This window comes from Schistocerca serialis, chromosome 4 (assembly GCF_023864345.2).
Source record: "Schistocerca serialis cubense isolate TAMUIC-IGC-003099 chromosome 4, iqSchSeri2.2, whole genome shotgun sequence".
In the NCBI taxonomy this organism is placed as follows: Eukaryota; Metazoa; Arthropoda; class Insecta; order Orthoptera; family Acrididae; genus Schistocerca; species Schistocerca serialis.
This window is the reverse complement of record NC_064641.1, coordinates 604,476,386-604,497,585: the sequence shown is the minus strand read 5'-3', so window position 1 is coordinate 604,497,585 and position 21,200 is coordinate 604,476,386. Positions and strand designations below refer to the sequence as shown.

Below are 21,200 nucleotides of genomic sequence, written 5' to 3'. Positions count from 1 at the left end.
TTAACATAATTTGAGTAGATATTCCAATGAAGAAGCGTTACATACCGGTCAAAACGTTCTTGAACATTCCTTGTTGTAAATGCACAACTTGTATCGTACTGGAATTCATCTCCAAGAAACTGTTTGCGTAGGGACATCATTTAGACGTCTAGCACTATTGTAGCTGTGAAATTCATAGTCATCCATAATACACAACGGCACTCCAGACAACTGCCGAGTTATTCAGCAACTATGACGCTGGATGATGCGCTCTGGAAAACAGAATTCACTGTTAAAGTACGTCTCCTTCGCCATAATCGAGTCGCAACAAAATGATGCGACGGAACCACAGGCATCCGCAAGGGATTTGGGGGGGGGGGGGGGGGAGACGAGATGGAGCACTCATTCCTTCCAATGGAAATTCTCACGCATTTCTAACTTCGATTACTTTGGTTCTGATAATCGGCTTGTTTAGCGCTGCTGAGCACAATGGGCCCTAGCGTGGCTTTAGCATTTACTATATATAGTTTCGATTTGTTTAGTTGAGATGCTCTTAACGGGAATTTGTGCTGTTTCGCTCATTCTTTCCTCCGCCGCTTCCTCGTACAGCGCTTAGTCACAGAGCATTAAAGTGAGTCGAGGGGCCTTTCCTGTGGCGAAGGGCTGGAGGGCCTATTCTCCAACCTCCGACACCCTTGGGTAATTACGGCGTCCAGCACAGCACCAGTCTCGCTACTGCTTTCTCTGTGTCTGCTTGTTTACTCAGTTTCTCATATCGCCTTCCTATCGGGTTTGGATTAGTTAGTTCTCAAGCTAATTACATAAATGAGCGAATACATTCAGCAATGTAGATAACGATGTGAACCAAATAATATAGGTAACATTTTTTCCTAAAACCAGGGAGCATAGACCGAAAAAAATCCGGAAAAGTGTGGATACTACTCGTGCACTGAGGGATCTGTATACAGATAGTTCATTCATCCCGGGAATCGAGGATTTCGACGATTTTTGCCTCTTATAGATATCGATACGGCCAAAATATCAAAATATGTCACATAAATGGCTGTATCTTCCAATTACATTGGAGTAGAACCTTATATCATTCTATTACCCCAAAGGACAATAGACTTTAGCGTGTGAGGTGAATTTCAGCTTCATACGTCTACCTATTCCTGAGAAAATGGGTTTTTAACAGTCGGACAGACAGACACGGATAGATCGACAACAAAGTGGCCCTATATGCGTTCCATTTTTACCGACTGGAGTACGGAACCCTAAAAACATACAGTCAGCGTCATTAGCTGATGACTCCTGGTGGTTTTAATTTCACTGAGTTTTTCATTCATTTCCAGTTTGGTTTGTATGGGCAGCTTACGAAGAAGAGAAACATGAGGCAGCACCACACTCCGCATAGCAGGCGGCAATAAGCTACACATGTGCCACACAGCTACCAACCTAGTCGCAGAAATCTCCAACATATCTCAAGTATTTTCTCGAGAATGAACCCCTCCAACTATGATTTGTTAGGTATATTTTGTACACAATAATGCATGGCATAAAATGTACCCAACGTAAATTGGCCGGTGACTATATTTTTCGCTCAAAACTTTTCAAAATTTTGCTCGGGTTCGTACTTTGAAGTATCGCAATAACTATGGACAATAATGGAAAGAAAAAACTGATGTATGGCTACAAGATGCGGAAAAACAATATTTTTTACCGAACAGTTTCCTCGAAATCATATGAGAAAGACTGCACAGCAAAGAACACACGCGAATCCCAAAACAATGGGTTTTATTTTTTTTATGCGAAAAGTAAAAGTTTTATTGAGAAACTAACAAGGACGGATGTAGCTTTGCTTCATCTACATAGATCTTTTTTTTCTTTATTTAGGCAAACCCAGTGACGTGAAATTTTACTCCCTGTGATCATACGATTCGAGTTGTGTGGATGACCAGGACCTCTGCAGTTGTGGGTATCCAGAGGGCGGAGGAAGCTTGGGACATCTCACGTGCCCCAAAGGCCACTCTATCTACTTCTATGCTCTGTGACCGTTCCAGCACCATTGCGCGCCGATACCGAAGACGTTTCCTTGCTCATCATACACAAGGGTGCAGTATACCTACCAGCATCCGTCCTTTGTTCCCCTCCTCTTGATGCAAAAGGTAATCACGACAGCAGTTTCCTATTTGTCTGTCGACAAAAAAACACCCGTGACGGCTTGTTGACTACTCAGTTTTACAATGAAGAGCTCTTTAACAGTCTGAAGAACGCAGTCATTCTGTACTGAAGATGTGTACATCTGTACACCCATAGATCCAGCTGCAGCTGTCGAGAAGGGAAAAAAAGTGTAAAATTTCAAGTTCGAAAAGATGTCCTCTCCAGATATTCGAACCCGCTCAAACTACATAGAGTTAGCATATAGCAACGTGCAGTCATAGAATTACGAATCCTACTGTCCACTTGGCATGGCTGCTCGACAATGTGTTAAACTGGGAAGACGAGAGCCACCTTGGTTCAGCATTTAACAGTCGTTCATACTTGCCATTTTCAGGGTAGTTTTTGGAGGTTTACGACGTTTACATAGCCGAAACTTCTCCTGGATTGCCCTTTACTCAAACAACCTAAAAACATAGCTTTAGAAACGCATTTTGTTCAACAGTAATTATGCTCGTCAACATTAAAATAGAACAGAAGAAATTTTAAAAAATGCAATAAATTCATTAACATGGTCAAATGTGTAACTAGAAAGAGTTGTAGGTGGCATCACATTTGGAGAAGTGATTTTTAACCTTTGTTTCCTTTATGTCCACTTCGAGGAGAATCAAATATGTGTCTGCAGCATAAGGGCGCTCAAAGGCGAGTTTATCAGCGCCCTTATCCTCATTAAAACAAACGAATGTGGATAATGTCTCTAAAACTGTTGCACACTGTGAGGAGGAAATCCATGAAGCGATGCTCGTTCACACACTTCCACTTCACTCGCGGTGAGCCACATAAGAATTCTATCTAAGAAGCCTGAAGTCAACTGAGAAAGAGTGAAAGGTGCTATACCTGGGCTTAAAACAGATTTAAAATCATAGAAGAGCTAAAAGAAAGGCACAGGGAAATACAAAGGTGAGCCAGTCACCCTGTTAACACAGTACCAACATCTCCCTAAAATTTTAGGAAACAAGTTGGACATATCATAAAACCTTAAAACTCTCATCACATTCGTGCGAGAGTTTCCTAAAATAGAGGGTAGATCTGTCGGCAACACAAGCACAACACATTGGAGGGTCCTCTCGCCAGAGCAAGAATCCGTGCGTCATTGGGTTGTGGCCTATGTGAAGACATGTACGGAGAACCTCATCCCACTTGCATGGCTGGAAGGAGGTACACCACTGCTGCGTTGTAGACTTGGAGCTTTTCGTCTGTCACTTCCAGCCAATCATCTTCCCACCGACGCATGACGCTGTATCTCAACAGCAAGACGAGAGCATGCAGGGGGAAGGCACATCGAACTAACCGAGGATCAAGATACGCCTCCTTGACTGCTACATCTGCCATTTCATTCCCCGCAATACTTGTGTACCATGTCACCCAGCAGGAGGACGACTCCTTCTCCAACCGTTATGGCCAGAGGAGGGCGTCCTGCACGTCGTGGACTACTTTATAGTCGGACACAAGCGTTTCAGAGACTGAAGGACACTCAGGGAGTCGAAACAGACGAGGAATTTAGCAGGCGGGGCGCTTCTCAGCTGCTCCAGCACCCTCAAGGTCATAAATAATTCGGTATCGAATACAGAGAACTCTGAAGGCATCCGTAATCTTGAGGACACAATCTGGGAAAACAACAGGGTAGTAAACGGAATACTCCTGTTTAGACCCGTCTGTGAATGCAGTCCGATAGTTTTGGTGCCCATTTAAAATTAAAAACAGGAGCAGGAGTGCTGTCTCTACTGTACTGCACTGAGCCTAAAGTTACTCAGGCCCTGTGGATTTGAGTCCCTGCATGCAGGGACTCTAGCACACATTTCGCACTGATACCAAATGGCTTCGTTGCCCGTGGATGGTTCGTAAAGAGGCGTATGAGTAACGGTTTGGTATGCTGGGAAATTGGGAGTAGCGAAGGACTGACACGCCTGACGCACCATGAGAAGCTGCCGCCGGACGATGTGTTTCAATTCGCCAGCCTCAGCACAGAGACTGGGTGTGGGACTGGTCCTGCAAGCGCCCGTGGACAGCCTGATGCCCTCATGGTGTACAGCGTCAATGACTTTTAGGAACAAACGCCTCGCTGACCTGTACCTATGCACCTATGTCCAGCCGCGATGGAACTAAAGCCCTATAAAACTGGAGCAGATGCGCCCAGTACGCTATCAATGACCTACAAATAAGACAATTCAAAGTGTTCTGTGCCTTCTGTGTCCTTGCCTTTAGGTCCTTGAGGCGTGGTAGGCACAACAACTGGAGACAAAAATGAGACCCAAAAACCGCACAGATTCTATAAAAGCGAGAATGGTTTTCCACAAACGCAATTCAGGTAAATCAAAAATACGACAAGAACGATTAAAATGAACACACACAAACTTATCCGCAGAAAACGTATAACCAGTCTTTGCATCCCACTCCTCCAGCCTCTTCAATGTAAATTGGAGCTGATGAGTTGTTTTTACAATACTGGAGAAGGAACAGAAAAACTGCAAATTCGTCCACAAATAAGGAGAATTGTATGGGACTCCTTACGGTAAACGTGATAATGTTCATAGCTGTGGCAAAGAGGATAACACTTAAAGTACTGCCCTGAGGAACACCATTCTCCTGTTCGAAAGGATCCGAAAGCACGTGACCAATCCGCTTAGACAGGAAAGATGGGAAGGTAGCCACGAAACCCATTCATGGAGTTACACCAGAATACTGTGTCTCCAAGTAGTGACGTAGGCTTACCGATGTTAAAGAATATACCAAGACAATGATGTTTACGTAGGAAGCTCGCTGAATAGGCGCCTCTAGCAGAGTCAGGTTGCCGTCCGTGGACCGATATCTCAGGAGTCCACACTGAGAGCAGATAAGGAATTGCCTGGTCTCTAACAACCAGACCAGGCGACGGTTAACCATTCGCTCAAGGCTCTTTCCAACACAGCTCGTTAAGGCAACTACTGCGGTGGGGATCAGTATTCTCTCTCTCCATGAGATTGGAAACTGACCTGCCTACCATATCAAAGTAGTACGTTTGAGGAGGATTTCCTTTGACGCCGCTGACAAATGTCGAAGCATACAGTACCGGATATGTCTGTGACCAGGTGCAGTATCACGAGTCTGAGACAGTGCCGATTCCAGCTCCTACATGGAGAAGGGGCAGTTATAAGATTCATTATTGTGGGATCTGAAGTCCAACTTGCCACTCTCTGCAATCGCACGGTAGTGGGGAAAGGCCGGATTCTGGCTAGCATTGGCAGTAGTCGCTGCAAAATGCTCTGTCATCATCCGAGCGATGTTCTGGGTGTTGTTGGAGACACCCCTGTTTCAGCACTGCTGCTTTCGGTAAATGACTTTGTTTACTGGAAACCCTCCTGATAGCTTCCCATACTTTTGTAGAACAAGTGGAATTTTTGCCATTAAATTTTTTGCTCACAACGCGGCGAGCCTTGATCATCGCGACTCGAAAGGCTGTGTGGTTGTCTGCTGTTGGGCGGCATTTCAACCGTCGAAGTTGTGCACTCCTGTTTTGGTTTGCTAAACGGCACTCATCAGTCCACCAAGGTGCAGGTTGCCTGCAAGATGACCTGAAGCCTTTGGGATGGATAAGTCAGCGGCATGATGAATCACTCATGTGATGTGGTCCATCCATTCCCGGACGCTGTCGCGATGTTCAGACACAGCCAGCGTTCAGTTAGCCCTGCTGACCATTCATTTCTGTGCCTTCTGTTCAAGCAATCCTCCATCCAGTAGGTGAATCCACGATGGAAAGTGGTCACTGGAATGAAAGTCATCAGTTGCTTTCCACTGTGCTGTGTCTGGAAAGTCTGGAAAGCAGAAAGAAAGGTCGACGTCTGGGGACGACCCAGTAGCAGTCGAGAAATGAGTAGGACAGCCTGTGTTGAGAATGTACAGCTCCTGAGATATCATGACGTTCTCCAAGACTCGACACCTATGGCAAGTATAGTTCGAGCCCCATAATACATTACAGCCATTGAAACCAGCCATCTGGAGATACTGGAGGGGCAGTTGTGCAATAAGATCTGTGAGAGCCTCAGTATCTATCGCATAACATGGAGGTAAATACAAGGAACAGATAGTGATCTTATGAACCACATGAACGGCAATGACTACTGCTTGTAGATCAGTAACCAAGCTGAGAGCAGAGGAATGGTGTGTGTTATTGGCAAACACAGTAACCCCACCCGTGGCTCTTACCCCAGGACAAACAGTATGGCAGTTCTTGCTGTTTTCTTTTGTTGACATCCAACAGGATTTTTTCTGTCAGTCTGATATTTTCCTTTTACACATCTTTATTTACAGTGTAAGCCTTAACTCTTATCTCTACATGAATAAAAAAAAAAATTAATGCGTAACTTGTTGCATACCTCGGATTTAATCAGACGAAAAATGAAATTTCACATGGCTGAATAAAAAATGTGGCATTCATACTAATAATATAAAATGATGGAAGTAAGCATACACTAATGAAATGTCTTACCTTATAGATAGGAAAGTAATCTACCTTTAGAAATACTTTGAGTGGATAGCTATCGGTGGTGTAATGTGAAATATGTTTTGTGAACGTCCTGCCGAACTTACTTAGGGGGGCATGATTGACGCTCACACTCACTGAAGCAGGTTTCAAAAATAGACAGTTTTTAAAATCTTGCTCCCTCTCGGGCGAATTTCCATGCACGACCATGGAGGGAGCACAAATTCAGATTGGGATTGCTGAGATATTTTGAGACGGTTATCTTTATGACAGAAAATTTTCTGCACAGCGGAAATTCTCACCAGCCCCACGACGGCTTCGGAATTCCCAGTGAACAATGAACAAGTTTGAAAGAATTAAAACGCAAGTAAATGGCTCAAATGGCTCTGAGCACTATGGGTCTCAACTGCTGTGGTCATCAGTCCCCTAGAACTTAGAACTACTTAAACCTAACTAACCTAAGGACATCACACACATCCATGCCCGAGGCAGGATTCGAACCTGCGACCGTAGCAGTCGCACGGTTCCGGACTGCGCGCCTAGAACCGCGAGACCACCGCGGCCGGCTAAAACGCAAGTAGAACTATAACGAACGCAAACCCAGAATTTTTAATACTTTGAGTTTAGTTATGAATCCTAACAGAACATATGTCCCCGAACTTAAAACAAGGCGCGATATTCTGCCTGAAACATGAAAATGTAGGGTAAGTTACCTTCTTAAGTAAGTAATAGAAACAATAGAACGCACTGGGTCAATCTGGCGCTGTCATCGGCCGGTTGTTAGTCGGCCTCTGGACAGGGCTAACTACTACTAATAACAAAAATAGCAACCGAGATTGCAAATTTATTTCGTAACTAAGTTTGACAATCGGTTTCGGCCATTACATCAGATGGGGTAAAATGTAGTACCTGGAGGTTAATGTTCCTGGGGACACACTACGTTTTTTTGGTGATACTTCAGTCTAGTGATTGATTTTAGGCTCTCGTGAAGGAATACGTTCTAGAGACCAAATTAAGCAGTTTCCCACATTTTCTGTAGTTTATATCTTTTTAGACACAAAATTACGATTTATACACCATCCGTAATTGCTGTGTATTCTACACATTTAAGGTCTGTATAATATATTATAGCTGTTCGGAATATATTGTTAATACTTCAGATATAGAATTTTATAGAGAGTAAATTCTATATATCTTAAGAAGTATTTATATAAAATGTGGACAGTTAAGCCACAATTCGTGCGTCATGCTGTACCCTGAAACAGAAAGTAATTTAGCATGGAACTTGTGATACAAATGAACTCTTTCTTCAAAGTCTTATCAATTTTACCTGTCTTGAAAATGAAAATATAACTTCTATTTCGAAATGTGTTTAACTCGTAAATGATTTTTGATAATACTGCTTCTTAATTTGATTTTATTTACTCATTGTCGATGTGTAGTACAGTAATAAAGCAGGTTAACAGGTAGACTATTAAATACAGCAGGGGTACTCAACCTGTCGATCGTAATCGATCGTCCGATCGCCATGGCTCTGGGAGTCGATCTTCCAAAACTTTTGTCCGAAACCTGTTTAAATGAGCTGTTTGTGTAAAATACCAGTTTTTTGACAACGAGTGATTTTCACGGTGTTGGTAGGCAGTACATCTGACAACACTGCTTCCGCCTCTTTCGTCTCCATCTGCAATCCACCGCCATTAACGCTGCTGCCAAGCAACTGTGTTTCCTCCTTCATGATGTGGTTACGTGTTTGTGAAAAATAAGTGAAGATAAACAAGGAAAGCATACCACTTTAATCGCGAGTGGTCAGATTTTCGGATTTCAAGGCAATGAAACCTGTTCTAGCTTTTACAGCTCAACCGTTCCAAAAATTGGGTGTGGAACGTATTTACAGTAACGTGAATATTTTTTTCCTCGTTATGAGACTGAAGCTGGAGAAATAATTCGATTTCAGACTGACTTTTCCTTAGAATACAATCAAGATAACTTTTGGAAAGTAGTGAATGTACAAATCTACACTAACATTCTAAAGTAGCATAGTATGTTTTATCGTTTTTTGGATAAACATATCTATGTGAGGTAACGTTTTCAACGGCTGAACGCAGTGAAATCTAAGTGTAGAAATAAGCTGACTGATCCTTATCCTTCAAACCATATAAGGTTGAGTCTGAAAAATTATTCACCAATTATAGTAAATTTACTGATGATATGCAGGGCCACTAAACTTTTGCCAACATTTATGACTCTGTATATTTTAATTTTTTTTACATATGTAATACACTCCTGGAAATGGAAAAAAGAACACATTGACACCGGTGTGTCAGACCCACCATACTTGCTCCGGACACTGCGAGAGGGCTGTACAAGCAATGATCACACGCACGGCACAGCGGACACACCAGGAACCGCGGTGTTGGACGTCGAATGGCGCTAGCTGCGCAGCATTTGTGCACCGCCGCCGTCAGTGTCAGCCAGTTTGCCGTGGCATACGGAGCTCCATCGCAGTCTTTAACACTGGTAGCATGCCGCGACAGCGTGGACGTGAACCGTATGTGCAGTTGACGGACTTTGAGCGAGGGCGTATAGTGGGCATGCGGGAGGCCGGGTGGACGTACCGCCGAATTGCTCAACACGTGGGGCATGAGGTCTCCACAGTACATCGATGTTGTCGCCAGTGGTCGGCGGAAGGTGCACGTGCCCGTCGACCTGGGACCGGACCGCAGTGACGCACGGATGCACGCCAAGACCGTAGGATCCTACGCAGTGCCGTAGGGGACCGCACCGCCACTTCCCAGCAAATTAGGGACACTGTTGCTCCTGGGGTATCGGCGAGGACCATTCTCAACCGTCTCCATGAAGCTGGGCTACGGTCCCGCACACCGTTAGGCCGTCTTCCGCTCACGCCCCAACATCGTGCAGCCCGCCTCCAGTGGTGTCGCGACAGGCGTGAATGGAGGGATGAATGGAGACGTGTCGTCTTCAGCGATGAGAGTCGCTTCTGCCTTGGTGCCAATGATGGTCGTATGCGTGTTTGGCGCCGTGCAGGTGAGCGCCACAATCAGGACCGCATACGACCGAGGCACACAGGGCCTACACCCGGCATCATGGTGTGGGGAGCGATCTCCTACACTGGCCGTACACCACTGGTGATCGTCGAGGGGACACTGAATAGTGCACGGTACATCCAAACCGTCATCGAACCCATCGTTCTACCATTCCTAGACCGGCAAGGGAACTTGCTGTTCCAACAGGACAATGCACGTCCGCATGTATCCCGTGCCATCCAACGTGCTCTAGAAGGTGTAAGTCAACTACCCTGGCCAGCAAGATCTCCGGATCTGTCCCCCATTGAGCATGTTTGGGACTGGATGAAGCGTCGTCTCACGCGGCCTGCACGTCCAGCACGAACGCTGGTCTAACTGAGGCGCCAGGTGGAAATGGCATGGCAAGCCGTTCCACAGGACTACATCCAGCATCTCTACGATCGTCTCCATGGGAGAATAGCAGCCTGCATTGCTGCGAAAGGTGGATATCCACTGTACTAGTGCCGACATTGTGCATGCTCTGTTGCCTGTGTCTATGTGCCTGTGGTTCTGTCAGTGTGATCATGTGATGTGTCTGACCCCAGGAATGTGTCAATAAAGTTTCCCCTTCCTGGGACAATGAATTCACGGTGTTCTTATTTCAATTTCCAGGAGTGTATATTGATGGCTGAGATGCTATCAACATGACTATGTTGTACCTTGGAATATTTTTTTACATTTGAAAAGAACCTTACTTTTTCAGAGTGTTTTTGTAATTTTAGAAATAGAGTGTAGCACATAAAAGAGAATGAAATAATTTAAAAATGAATGAGAAGATATATTAAACTTATAGTACACTACAGGCGAAAGTCTGAAAAGTGTACCAAGGTACCACACCATCTCCTGCCTGCAGTGACTCATCGTACTGGTTCTCCTTGTCATCTGGAGTCTTGATCTGAAGATGTAACGACCGAAACCGATTACCAATAACAGACATAAAATAAATTTGTGATCAAGATTGCTATTTTTTTATTATTACATTAAGGCGATTGCTGAGTTCCTTCATTATATAAAAAATTCTTTGACTTCATCTAACTCGTATTGCACTGTTTCGTAACTCACATTTTGGTAAGAGTGTTTTTCTGTCAGAAAGGTATTATTCCAAGTGGTTATGTTCCTGTTAAGTCTTGTGAAGGGTACCTTACATCGTTATTAATTCGTATCCAAGGGTAAATTATTGTTTTAAGCATAGTTTACGTTATTCTCTGATGTAACAACAGCATTCGTGATCATGCTGATGGAGTGATTTCTGATTCTGAGTATTTTTGAGTTAGGCTTATAAGTTCGATTTATTTGTGTCTGTTTCACTGTGACAAGGTTATGGTTAGATAATAATAATAATAATAATAATAATAATAATAATAATATTTACTAAATTCAATTAGATGTGAAGAATTGTCTGAAGGAAGATCTACTTTCAACGAAGTATGTGGGAATAGTTGTTAGATTCCAATTACCTTGCTAATATATACACCTCTGCGCTCGCAGAGGCGAATAAGTGCTGCAACTTGACGTCGTAAGCAGTAGAATCGCTCCTTTTGTTACGTGCTAATGAGAAAGTTACGTTCTATACTTCACATTAAAAGTGAGACTCTTTGAACGTATACTGAGTAGTATTTGTAGGAGAAAACATCTTTGCTTTCCTACATAGACCATAAATATCATTGTCTACGCGTGCCCATATCTCTGCCGTTTGAGTTCTGAAACCAACATCTAAGTCACATGACTCGGGGCAGGAAGCCGAGTTTCCATCATCACGAGCTATGTGGAGTTGACAGTTACGTTTTTTATCTTTTATAACTGAAATCAGGCACTGATTTCAACAATAAAACAACTTGCCTTATTGCTATTAAACATGTCGTAGTACAATTAACGTAATATATCTAAAATTCCTAATATAAATGGGATCGCTATCGTTTTTACATGTGGTCAGGTGAAACGTACTGACAGCACTGTTTATGAGCAACAGAATTACAGAACTTTAGTGAGTACCTGTTTTTGTTGCACTGAGAGTTTTTAGTTCACCGCTTCCACAGTAATAAAAGACAAAATGAAATTTCTCAACAAGACGTGTGAAATGATTTGTCACGCTTTTTTAAAAAATGAAATCCTTTTACATCCATATTGTCTGTATTTTTCACAAAGTAAACATCTATAGTTTGACTTTTGCGTAACAGTCAGATACCAGAAGAGTATATATCGTAATATATCAGAAAACGTCGATTACAGAGAAAATATCTGTAGTTCGTTTGATGTTAATATTTTGCCATCTTAAAATCTTTATCTTTCGTGAAGTTTAACTTCTAAGGACCAACATACATCTTTACTTTTAACTCATGAAAATATCTCTTCAAGGAATGTGAAATAGTACACCTTTACAACTGACATTTTCGTCGGTTTGCTAATCTGAAGGCTATGAAACAACACTTCTCTGAGTACATATGGAGGTCGTTACTTCTGTTTCTAATACAAAGCACAAAATCCGACCTGAGGCAAAAATTCCACGAAGAAGAAGAAGAACCTTCATGGATGTAGAATAAGTCAAAAGTTACATTAGCAAAAGACAACCAAATTTTATAGGTTAATCTCTACTGGTATTCGCATTAAACTATCTACCATTGTATTGATTAGTATTATTCATGCCCACACTAGGTAAATTTAACTAAAAAAAGTAAAAAGAAAATTGCTACCTTGAAAGAAGACGCTGCCTCCACATTTGCTGATTATTTCCTATTGGTAGCTTGATATTTACTTCACTACCTCTGTTTTTAGGAAACAGATTAGTTGCTGTAAATTGCTGTTTGACATATAGCTTTACAAAGAGAACTCTTAACTACCATGTAACCGACAGAACTTATTAATCCTTTTATCTAGATCTTCAGATAATTTCTAGAAAGAGTATCTAATTAAGCTATTTTTTTCTTTTAAATTGATAGGGATTCCCCATACATAACTCCACCCTGAACACAGGCCAAAAATCTAAAGTGTACATGAAGATTACTTTGTATGTCTTATCCTGTGATTGTATGCGTTACAGTTCACCTGAAGTTTGTTTTTGCTAGCTGCAAAAAAAATCACTAAGGAATACTTGGATTGAGGAGTGTCTGAAGAGTTCCAAGGATCTTAAAAAGGATTCTGCACAGTTTATGGTTATTGCCTCACACAGTAATCCTGCTGCTCAATTCCGGTGAAAAAACACTTGATTCATTTTAAGTACCCTGTTTCAGAGAATAATTCTTTATTAGGTAAACAGCCTCTGTTTAACAAGCTCATTATGAGTTTCATAGAAATGCATTAACTTGTTTAGGATCTGCAATAAGCTATATGGTATGTGTTAGAGAATAATGATTGCTATTTTTTTCTAGTAAGTTGTCAGGGAGAAATGGCTTCTGGTAACCAAACTTTACTCTTCCTGGCCTGGTGCCAAAAATTTCAATGGGTCCCTTAGGACAGCAATGAACATAACAGTGAAATGAAAGAACTGTTACTAGTGATAGAAGTAGTTAATTTATGAGTATTGGTGTAATAGAAAAACAGCATTATTACTGTATCATTTAACACAGGTCGTTTAGAACCAGCTTTGTTTAATCCAATTTTTGCTGCATTGGAAACACTGTATGAGGGGGAAGAAGGAAAAATAAGTCAGTCATCTAAAAAATTAAGACAATATCACAGTTTTAAGGCACAAAAATTTCGAAACTAATACCCTGATTTACACATTGAAACAAATCTAAGGCATTAATCTCTCACTTGTCAGCAACAGAGTTTAAGAAAAAATACAGAGAAATTTACAGAATGGCACTCAAATTCACTAATTTATTTCACACAGACAAACACAAAAACTACAGCTCAGCTGTAGGTGACATGACTTCTGCAATTGTAGATGCCATCACATATATATGTAATTCTATTTACAAGACAATCACAAAATCATTGATTATTAAACAAAACTATTTTTGAATGGAAACTTCTAATCAGAACATGGTGTAGCTTCTCGCTGTGGGTCTCACTCTATGATGTAACCTTATTTTACAATACTCAATGAGTATAGCTATTTTTAAGTTGATGAATGTGTTTAGCAAGGGGAGGTCTGTTTGAAACACGTTTATTCAGCTGACGGAAAATGTCATTCCTTATGTCCCGCAAAGCTGAGATAACTAATTTCTTTAAAGGGTTCGTCACATTAAAAATGGCCATTTGTCTAATACTTTCTGGTCAGTTTTGCACAAATAAACTTGATCATTGGATGTAATAGACAAGACACCTCTGTTATTTCTGTTCAAGATACCGGTGTTGGAAACTTCAGAACATGATGAAATTTGCCAAAAGTGGCACAACAGCTTTTTCTCAGTTTCTTAGCCAAAGTGTAAGAAACTGGATGAGGTATGTCATCATAGTTGCTATTTATTACAATGGCAGAACAGTCAGCACTAATAGATTTAACAGTCTGAATGTGTACAAAAAATCTCTTGGAAGCAGCTTCGGGCTACTGGACTAATTTTCTGCTCATCTATGACCTATCACAGCACTGAAAAGGACTTCCACAAAGGTCTTGACTGAGTTTATATGCCAGTACGAAAGTCCTTCGGGGTGAAAATCTGCTTCTGACAGCGTCATACACAACTAAAGATGAATACAGACGGTTTAATTGTAATCATAAAACCAGTTCTTGATGAGCGAACCAGCAAAGTTCCCGCAGGCGATTCTTTTATGTAAACTGGCAATGGTTTGCTTTCTTTACACACTGTAAGTGGAAAAAGTCATAAAATATGAAATATAAATGCTTATTTTGCGTAAAAACTGGACATTGTTAATATAAATGGGCTTTATTTATTAAAAAAACACAATAAAACATTTCATTCGTTTTGTTGAGGATTCGTCAGAAAAGCAATGCCGCCTGCCAAACTGATTTTTAGACTTCAGTTCCTGTGGAAGCGGTGTACTAAAAGACTCACAGTGCAACAAAAATAAGTATTCACTGAAGAACTGTAATTGTGTTGCTTGTAAACAGAACAGTCCGTACGTTTCACCTGGCTACACGTGAAAACGATAACCATCGCATTAATATTAGAAACTTGGGAGAAATTACGTTAACTGCAATACTACATACGTAGTAGCAATAAGGCAAATTGTTTTATTGTTAACATCAATGTCCAATTTCAGCTATAAAGGAGAAAACCTGTAACTGTCAACGTCACTCCACCCGCTGCTTAATAACAGAAACACGGATTCCCGCCCCGAATTATGTGACTGTGGCTGGTTTCAGTATAATGACGTCACACGTGGTCTATATTATTTATGGTCTATGGTTTCGTACACAGTCAAAATATTGATTGAGTCAACATAATGTACGAACATGAAGCTGGGATTCTCGAGCGACGATAAACTTTTCCTATGTAACGCCAAAAATTTTAATTATAGTTATCACACTCGTAAAAGGTGTTTTATGTGCTGAAAAATATTGAGTCGATGTATATAGGCATTATGTTTATTTTACTGCAGTTCAAATGGGTACAGTTAATGGCTCTAAGCACTATGGGATTTAACATCTGAGGTCATCAGTCCCCTAGACTTAGAACTACTTAAACCTAACTAATCTAAGGACATGACACACATCTATGTCCGAGGCATGATTCGAACCTGCGAACGGAGCAGAAGCGCGGTTCCGGACTGAAACGCCTAGAACCGCTCGGCCGCAGCACCCACCGGTACGGTTAATACTGGAGCTTCTTTACTAAGGAAGGACGATTTAAAAAAAGGACCATAAAATAAAACTGGAAGTCTTTCATTCCCCCCCCCCCCCCAACGCCCTCAAAAAACTGCAAAATCTCTTTGAAAGGGTACAGTACCGCTCGACATTGAAAATAGGTACAACATTCTTCCCTATTCTTGTCAGAACAACATATTTTTTGTAATAATAACTCAATTTCACTTAATACACCAAAGTCGGATACCAGTGTAGGAAAGAATGACAACTTATTTATTTAATTGATCACATGTGCACTCACATAAAATAAATCCCTACATCCAATTTGGTGAGATCTGCGAAATGAATGAATGTATGGTCGTCTGCTAACCACAGATAGTGGATGTGCAATATATGATCATCTTTGAGACGGTCCTTTGGTCACCTTTGGTGGAACCAAAGAGATGAAATTTACCTGAGCTTTGAGCGCCTGAAATGTGGCTGACCAATGGGTAGCATAGTCTTCCCCCACCTCGACGGAGGTGCGAGATGACCTGAAGAACGGCCATGTTTCAGCATTCTGGCGCTGGATCTTGTGTTGGTAAGACCTGTCTTAGGTGTGCTCCGTAAAGACAAAAGAGTGGATAGAATGGTATGCATGTGGAATACTTAAGAGTAGTTTGGAATAATAATTTCTCTATTTCAGGAACTTTTGTGGGGAGAATTAAATGTCAGGCAGGTAATATTAAGGGGATCGTAGTAATCTTCGGAAGTGACCAACGGTCACAATGAAACCACGTGTAGCAATAAGTTGAAATACTTCCGAGTGCTAAAGTTAAACTGAATTACTGGCGTGTGTACTATAAGTTGGAAATATTTAAAAAATGGCGTGTGCAGGACTTGAAATTAGAGACGAGTACTTCCACGTGGTGAGTACTGTGTGAGTCTCAATCTGTGTGTGAGACAAAGGATAAAGAGAAGTATTCGTCCATGGTATCAGTTGAGGAATCGCGTGTGTGACGAATATGTTCTTAATATTACATTGCGCGTTATGTTTCCGTGTGACGCTTGATTCAAACTATAATACTCTGAGAGTGAAGCAAGGTGAATCAGCCGTCTATCCAGCAACGCCACTCGGCTTGCATTGCACAGAAAGACGTGCATATATCCTCCAGAGTTCATAGTAGGAAAGAAAAGTTACGAAGTGGGGCAGTGTCGTGTGATACTGGGATAAATACCAATTGAAGTGGGAAAGCTGAAAGTGATGTGGTTATAACGTTGTGACTATTCCTTGTGTTGTATTCCATGTTGCCAGTGTGGTGTATTTCATGAAATTTAAGTATGTGTGGTTTGCATGGGAGAGTAGCAAGATAGGTTCAGAGCCAGTGGGTTATACGTGTTCCTTTTTGTACTGCTCGGTCTGGAGGAAAGTTTCGTGATGATGGTTGTGAGAGTCGAAGTGTGAGATATATCAAAAGATCCACCATCCTATCCAGAAAGTGCACTGTAGTGTTAGATATTTACGAGACCATAAGATAGAGAATCACCAATGTAAAGCCATGCCCACTGGGCGGAGTTTGTCATGTGCAATTGTTGTAGAAAATGTACTGGTGTGTTTAGGTTATAGAATTTATCGTTAGGTTATAGAATTTATCGGAATAAAAAAAGATAGGGAAAAGAAAAAGATTGGTGGCCTTTTCCTTCGAATAGTATGTTGTCATGATATCCAGAATTTATAATGTGTGCGCCATTCATATTCAGTGCGATGGCCACGTGTTGATCAATGCCGTTAAATAAGAAAGAAAATGTGGTATTGTCAGAGCGTAGTGAACAGTCAGAGTTGTGTAAATTAGTAATAGTCAGATGTGCGTTTCCGTATCCGTTGCGTAATATTCAAACAGGAAAATAATTTGTAACTTAATTGTGAGTACTAGAGCTCATGTTACTTGATAAATAAGAATGAGTCCAATCGCTTGGCAGACCACTCATCTTGCAGGCCTGACTTCTTGATGCCACAGTATGAGCAAGGCATGTGGGTGTCTCTCATCTTTTACACTTAATACAAGAATGATTTCATTGGGAGATGTTTGCAAGTTCTGTGTGTGTGTGTGTGTGTGTGTGTGTGTGTGTGTGTGTGTGTGTGTGTGTGTGTCTGTGTGTGTGTCTATGTGTGCGTTCGCAGGAGTCTTTTTTCTACGTTGATTCAACGCCATGGATTTATTCACGTAATATTTATTCTGTAATGTAGTGGACACTCGGAAGTAAAATGCGACAAATAAATACGGTGGCATGTAGAATACAGAGTGCTTCAAAAAGATTTATCCGATTTCAAAAGTCTGTATCTTCTACATGAATGAAAATAGAACTTGGGGTTGCAATTGAACTTACGCACCGAAACTAGAGTTTACCTTGATCACACAGTGTACGCTTTCACGGCCGGTACTGACTTCACTTGAAACTCCCGGGCTGATAGGCCGTGGTCGATGTATAACACTTTCTCCTGATGTTTCATCTTCGACTGCGGGAGACGTCTTCAGAGGTGAAGAGGTGAACTGCAACCAGAAATCGAGGGAACGCCGATTATATAGGTGGTGTAGAGGGTACCACAGTCCATCACATGATGTCGATTGCGAGATTATCTCTGCATTCTCGATTGAAAGTAATCGATCGTCATTCTTATGGTTGAATGTTGACATCCAATTTTGTCTAAATTAACAACTCGACATTTTCTGTTAAAATTATTACAGTGTTCGTAAAGCTCAATAGCCTCTCTAAACCTACGCGCATGATAATGCAATGTTTTCGTATTGATGCTAGTCTCATTGAATTTTATTTCATGATTACCTACGTGTAAACACGTTCCACTATGGCCGACTTAGCCATGTGTCCCAGGTTAACGAGATGGGTGTTAACACTTCTTTTCGTGGTACCCACGTAAGCTACAAGGAATTTCATATACACCCGGTATAGCCAAAGGATGTACATCTTTTGCCGATCTTAAACATTCTTGTATCTTTCTGGTCGGTGTGAAGATAGTTTCCTCACTATACTTACTCAACACTTTGCCAATGCGATCTGTAATCTTAGTAATGAACGGAAGGCAAACTTACCTGCCCGCGCGGAGTGGACGCGCGGTTTGAGGCGCCATGTCATGGATTGCGCGGCCCCTCCCGCCGGAGGTTCGAGTCCTCCCTCGGGCATGGGTTTGTGTGTTGTTCTTGGCAAAAGTTAGTTTAAGTTAGATTAAGTAGTGTGTACGTCTAGGGACCGATGACCTCAGCGGTTTGGTCCCTTAGGAATTCACACACATTTGAACATTTTTTTGCAAACTTACCCTTGGGCGGCCGTTGTTCCCCATTGATCTTGGTTGTCTCCCTAGGGCGAAATGCTCGATCTACCTCCATATTAGAAGAACCATTCTTCTTGACGGTTGACCGTAGATATTCAACCTCATCTTTTAAATGAGTCGGTTCACAAATTTTGTACGCCCCCTGTACCAAGGCTTTAATCACGAATATGAAACATAGGAGAAAGATTCGTACATCGACCAAGGCCTATCAGCCCGAAAGTTTCAAGTGAAGTGTTGCCTGTTGTAAGCTGACGGTTGACGTGTTTGCCGGTAAAGGCTTCCTGGAGAATCTAGCTAGCTCACTCGCTCACTCAGTCATTCCGACTTTTTCCAGAATTTCGAGAATATGCCGATATTTTATTTGTCAATGGTATGAAGCAGCAGAGTACTGGCATCTGGCCATTTCTTAACGACGAGCTGCTTCATTGGGGAACCGGCTATAAAGGACGTAGGGATCTCGCATTGCACCATTGGACTGAAAGGTCGCGTTACTTCTCGACATGTGATTTTTTGGTGCTGGGGTGTGTCAAAGACTGCCTCTGTTTGCTCCCCCTTCCCTCCTCCCCCCCCCCCCGCCCCCCCCCTAAAACCTTTGGTAAGAGAATGCAGTGCCTCCTAACATGCTTGTTTGAGTTTGACTAACAACTGGATGTTTATCGTGTGTCCAATGGAATGCGTATTGAACATTTGTGAAAGGTACATGAAGAATTTGATCCCAAACGTAACTGTAAAAAAAGCACCCCAAGGTTATATGTGCATGTACATATCAAGTATACCCTTGTAACATCGGATGATACATTTGAAAATAAAAACGTTTTCGTCCTACGTGTAAGTTAATATCCATCCCCAGGTTTCAGTCTACATCACGTACAAGATATAGACTTATGGAGTCGAATGAATCTTTTTCACACACCATGATCTTTTGTGTGCTTGCCCATTATAATGAGGTTAACGAAATTACAAAACTCTACAAAAATAATGGGAAATTATAAATCGGTAATTTTGAGCATGCCATACTTCAAATTCGATGCTATTCAGGAATTCCGCCGTAGCGTTAAGTGACCATATCTGAGACTTTACAATACGACCAAATGCAGTAAAAAACTTTTATAAACAGTGGTGGCTAGTCTTTCAACTATATATATATAGAGAGAAGGTAATGTCCAGACTGACAGACTCATCATCGCCCAACCAAAACCGTTAAGGACACCAACTTAAAATTTGGAGAGGGTATTGGTCTTATACTGTAGACGCCGTTTAAAATGGGCTTTTTGAAAATATGTTGCTTTTAAAGCAGTTTTGAAGCTAGAACTACGAAAATTGGTGTTTGATCTCTCAGTCAGAAATAAAAAAACGTGTTTCAGAATTTTTTGAAACTGAACCACTATAGTGGGGGAAAGTTTCTTTGAAAACAGATCATTATTAAAGAACTGTTAACGCATTTTAAAACTACGTGGATGAAAACTGGTATTTGACTTCTCGATTAGAAATTTAAAAAAATGTTTTTCATTACTTTTGGAAATTCAACCCCTAAGGGGGTGAAAAAGGAGATGAAAATTTTTAAGAAAATATTTCATTATATTAAAAATTTTTAAAGCTAAATCTGTGAAAATCGGTATTTCATTTCTCAGTTAGATGTAAAGAAATACGTAGCAGAGCATGAAATTTTCTATGGAAACATCACTACAAGAGCGCAAAAGGGATGATTAACAAAAGCCTTGTATTCCAGCTAGCAGAATCGCGTTTTGGTCAGAAGTATATTCGAAAAAAACCGTGCCTCTATGGCCATAACTAGCATGAAAAGTTTAGGAGTTGTTGCAGTTTGTGAACAACTTAAAAATTCGATTAAAGAAAAACAAAGAAGTCTGTGTAGACCACACAGTCTACTTGAGAGAAGCAGCGGATGCCAAGCTAGTTTTCTATAGCAAGAAAGTGAAAGAAAGTGATTTCTGAACGATCTCACTTGTTGCAAACACGCAGAATTTTCTTTCATTTATCTCTCCAAAGCTTGAAGTCGAGCTCGTTCCAGATAAAGTTAGAAAAAAGCAATGAATGGAAATTGATGAGACGCATATGAAACACGGCTGCTAAATCCAAGGTACTTTTGAACGGGATCAATCTGTTCTTTTACTGCATGCTTCCTATCAGGTATTTCCTTCTCAGTGTAATACTTGTTGCAGTACATGGCTGAGCAGAAGGCTGGGTGCCAGGGTGGCGGTAAATGCCCAACTCCAGTAGTGCCATAACTGCGACTTCATAGTAGCGATATACGATGGTTGTCCAGAAAGTAAGTTCCGATCGGTCGTTAAATGAAAACCACAGTGAAAATGAGAAATATTTTATTTGCAAGAGTTATCTACACTTTCCAGATACTTCTCTACGTAGTCGCCGCTCCGACTTCGACATTTGTCGGAGCGTTATACCAAA

At 41.4% G+C, this 21,200-nt stretch overlaps 1 protein-coding gene across 9 annotated transcripts in view; it reads right to left on the bottom strand.

The window, feature by feature from the left end:
- LOC126475390 (leucine-rich repeat-containing protein 51-like) overlaps positions 1–21,200 on the bottom strand; it is a 155,030-nt gene that overhangs the window by 118,070 nt on the left and 15,760 nt on the right. For 6 of the 9 annotated variants that reach the window (XM_050103218.1, XM_050103222.1, XM_050103223.1 and 3 more), the window contains one exon: positions 17,833–17,976. The exons of the other annotated variants lie outside the window; for them this stretch is intronic. The gene's annotated coding sequence lies outside the window, so the exon portion shown is untranslated. The remainder of the gene's footprint in view (positions 1–17,832; positions 17,977–21,200) is intronic. 9 annotated transcript variants of the gene reach the window in all.